Source organism: Mycetomoellerius zeteki, unplaced genomic scaffold (genome assembly GCF_001594055.1).
Source record: "Mycetomoellerius zeteki isolate Tzet28-1 unplaced genomic scaffold, Tzet1.0 scaffold82, whole genome shotgun sequence".
Lineage (NCBI taxonomy): Eukaryota > Metazoa > Arthropoda > Insecta > Hymenoptera > Formicidae > Mycetomoellerius > Mycetomoellerius zeteki.
In genome coordinates, this window is record NW_017257851.1 from 410,466 (window position 1) to 414,923 (window position 4,458).

Genomic DNA, 4,458 nt, shown 5'->3' on the forward strand with positions numbered 1-4,458 from the left:
TCAGTGTAGAATGAAAAATTATTTATCGTAGACATGGACAAATTATAAAAGATAAACGATAACTCTGATGAGTTTCTATTAGGAAAATTCACATTAAAATATTAAAATCACAAATGATTTTCTAAAAAATCAATCAATCATGAATTTTTTTTCAAAAATTATAATAGCAATATGATTGATAATTTATAATGATTAATTAGCTGAATAAGAAACATAATATCTCGTTAGCTCCTTTCGCGATATTACTTAACTTCGACCCTACTGGATCGATATAAAGATTCTCGATATCAGTTATTCTCTCCTCAAGAAACTGCGTCTGGAGTTTTGCCGAGAAACCTCAGATAACAGTCGCATCTACGGCGTAACTCCCACCGAAAGTAGCTTTTACGGTGACGTCCCTGGTAGTTTCCGTGGGAAAAGAATTTAAGTGGGAAGTCGTGTAACTTATAACCAAGCTTGAGATTGACGGCGCGAAGGAAACGACGACGAGTAAATGCTACAAGAAGACTCAGAGATGGTCTGACCACGTAGACACCTGGCCGCGTCCACAAATATACCGGATTTTCCGGAAAGATATGTTACCGGCTGTGGAAGCTAACTTCAAATACTCAAAAATTTGTGCAATTATATAATAAAAAGAAATTAATCACAAAATAATTTATTAACATTAGATATAATTATAATTAAATGTAATTATATTTATACCGTCGTTACTAGCACAAGTTGCTAAAAATCAGAAAATTGCGTTAGCAATCGTGTCATTTCATTCCGACTTTTTTTGCACATTCTTTACGGTTTTATTCTTGTGTCTGCTTTGTCTGTTTTTTTTTACAAGAAAAACGATTGAGTTAATCTACATTTTGATTTGTTTGGGTTAAACTACCAACCGCAATGGATATCGCCTTTCCTTCTGGAATACATATCTCCTCTCTATATCGCCGTGAGAAACAACGGGAAGTGAGTGATATATAGCACACATACATGTTTATATATAGATCGGATAATAACGTCGATGCAGGCGGAAATTGAAATCTTGCACCGTACTCGACGGCGAACCTCGAAAATTCAGTTTTCTGATCAAGTAAACCGCTTCGTAAGGTAAATCTCTGATAAAACTTCACTATTTTGTATGCACAGTGCGTTTAATATCTTAATATCAAGTGTTTATTGAGATTAATAGAATTATCTCCGTAAAAATGAATTTACAGTCTCACGTTTAAATAACATCATTTTATTATATGTACACTGAAAAAAAGATTGGCTGTCGCAGCAAATTAGATGGTAAAATATGGCATAGCATTTTTAATTGGTTGTATCAGTCTATTTTTGGTTGCGTTAGCCTATCCGCAATGTTAGTATAGGATTTCGATAGGCTAACACAACCAAAAATTGATTGATACAACCAATTAAAAATGCTATGCCATATTTTACCATCTAATTTGCTGCAGCAGCCAATCTTTTTTTTCAGTGTACATACACTTCTGACCAAAAGTTTAGGAACGCATTAAAAAAATTGACATTTATGATTATTTGCTCAAATATCCATAACAATGTGTTTCTTTTAACAATAAAATTCTTTTCTCTCTCTCTCTCTCTCTCTCTCCAATAACTGTTATTGAATCTGAAGAATTATTGTTAAATGAATGCACTGTTATGAATATTTGAGTAAGTAAAATCTCAAAAATAGGTATTAATTTTTTAAATATATTTCCAAACTTTTACCTGAAGAGTATATAAAGTAATTACAATATATGTATATTATAATAAAATATAAGATAAATAGTTAATGCCATAATGAATTATATTTTTGTTAGTCTTTTCATAATAATATTGGTATTATAAATTTATGCTTTCGCAGTTTAAATTGTTTACTTATATAATCTATTACCGTTACTTAATTATCCATTATTTCTGTAACATCGTGCATCTTATTATCATGCTTTATTATCCAAATAGAAGAAAGGCACGTGTTGCAAACAATAATTGCTATAGGATTTACATTTTGATAAATTTCCAGAGAAATACGGAAAATCGCAAAACGAGCAGATAACAAGGGCTTTCGCCGCTTAATTTTAATCAGTCCAATTAACGGCGCGCGTTATCTGCTGCGAAGTTGCCAAAAACTCAAATTAAATGCGCATTGTGCACGAGAAAGTTGAATTACGTTACTGCTGTATTTATTATGTTGCTTTTGTTGCGTTTCCAGAAGAGTGCCTTCTCATTCGTGACCGGTAATTATTATTCATGCAAATTTTACAAAGAATAAACTGGCTAAATCTGTGTGTATTTTCTAATTAATTTTATAATATGATGTCATTGAATATATACAGAGTATCTCTGCATATAATGCCAAAACTGCTACAGCGGCTTTAGCACATGAAAACAAGTAGAAAATATCTAATAAACATATATTTCGAACAGTTTTGGAGTTATATTGAAGTAAGAAAACATGAAGTAAATGTTGTTTAATGATCGTTATTCTATTTAATGCTTTACAAAAGGTGGTCAAAAATTCCTCCATCGACTTCGACACACTTTCTAGCACAAATTAATAATAAATTGTTTCGGATTTGATTACACACATGCACGCACGCACGCACGCACGCACACAAATATTTGGAGTTTTGCGGATAATATCCGGCAGCATTAAGTATCAGTTATCATAATTGTTCTGCATTCTGAATCTCATTCTATAATAGTAAACTAGATCTTTCATTCGTCCCCAAGGAAAAAAATCCAGTGGTGTGAGGTCGGGACTTCTCGCTGACCATTTAATGGAAGCGTCCTGGGCTCTTTCAATCCAATGAGGATGGTACAGCACGATCATAGAGAAACGTTCACACAGGAAGTCATCCTTAACGTGTATTTGTTTACATTTTAGAGATAAATGAAAGATCTAGTCTATCAGAAAAAGATTCAGAATTCAAAACAACAGAACGGACATTAAACAAACAACATTTACTATATGATTCATGTTTCTTTACTTTAATATCCCGTTACTCCGAAATCGGACATATGTTTATTAGATATTTTCGATTTGTTTTCATATATTGAAACCACTATAGTTTTGGCACTGTATGCAGAAACACCCTGTATAAATTGAATGATTATTATATAGTTTAAAATGATTAGATCTCATAGAAATAAATTTGAATTGTCAGTATCTTTTAAAATTAAATTAGAGTATTAAATATTCGTGTTGGTACATATTTTTCCACAAAATAATGTACCATGATGTACATTAATACTTAATAATAATAGTAATAACAATAATAGTATAATGCAATAATGTGCATTTCTAATTTAAATTTTAATAATAGTTTAATAGCGATGTGTGTGTTTATCTGTTATAAGTATAAATATATAACTACTTACTTTATATTTATTATTTTGTGTGTGTGTATTCAAACGAAATCATCTGACAATATTGATATCAAGATCATAATACAATCGAAAGGTTATTTCTATTTTTGTAAGGAAAGAGATACGCGTACTGAAGAGTTCAGAAAGATTCCATTTTGAAAAGTGACAACGTATTGTCGAAGGCGCATCGAAAGATGAGAATCTGGGAAAATCGATAGAATTTCAAAGCGAGCATCCCTACTATTATTCGAACAGGCTGCGAAATCGCTCGCTCGCATTATTCACAAATTCTGCGCGAAGAAATCCTAGATTCAAATGAAGCTGACATAAAAAAATCTAGATTTTTGAAACTTTAAATTTAATAATAATTTAATAATAATAAAATTATAGTTAATACACATATATTCGCGTCAGAATTCCTTTATGTAAAAAATGGATTCATAACAATGTTTAATATTATCAGCAATATTTAATATCCTATATATTTAAATATTATTTATCCCTTGTATTTAAAATATAGAAGAGATAAAGATGATTCTATCTCTTCATCACTCAAAGTACATTTAAGTTGATGTAAAAGGTTTGTCTTTTTGTTTATCAAGCTCTGTACTAAATAAATTTAAAATTGGACTACTTTGAAAAGAGAAATAAAATATTTCTTTTTAAATAGAACACAAAGTATATTGAAGTCCATGGCTTTGATTTTGCTGAATCTTTCAACTCTTTTTTTGAGTGATATAACGAACCTTTTAGATAAATTTAATAGACACATCTGTGAAAAATAGTGTTCGCATTATATAGAAGAAGGTCACCGATACTGACATAGGTCTCCTAAAGCGACATCACCTTATTTCTTAGAAACTAACCTTTGCACCTTATTAATTCTAATAAAAACGTGATCTGTTTAAATAAAAACGTGAGCTAATTAAAGAAGTACAAACTCATAATTCATATATTTGTGACTTATTTCTATACCAAATCAGCTAAAAACAAATTCTATGAATCCGAGAAGAAAATTCTTACGGCGTTCTTTTGCAAATTGCGTAATTAAAATAATAGTGACTGTATTATTGATAATATTATGTCATTTTAAAT

General features: G+C 30.5%; 1 protein-coding gene and 1 long non-coding RNA gene across 4 annotated transcripts in view; one reads left to right on the forward strand and one right to left on the reverse strand.

Annotated features, from left to right (window-relative positions):
- Nucleotides 1–2,534, forward strand: part of LOC108729964 (uncharacterized) — an 8,273-nt gene extending 5,739 nt beyond the window's left edge. Inside the window, exons 2-3 of the long non-coding RNA XR_001936957.1 lie at nucleotides 1,667–1,669; nucleotides 2,456–2,534. This is a non-coding gene — a long non-coding RNA (uncharacterized lncRNA). The remainder of the gene's footprint in view (nucleotides 1–1,666; nucleotides 1,670–2,455) is intronic.
- The window catches only part of LOC108729963 (cysteine-rich secretory protein 1), a 62,349-nt gene that overhangs the window by 8,850 nt on the left and 49,041 nt on the right, over nucleotides 1–4,458 (reverse strand). The gene's annotated exons all lie outside the window — the stretch shown is intronic.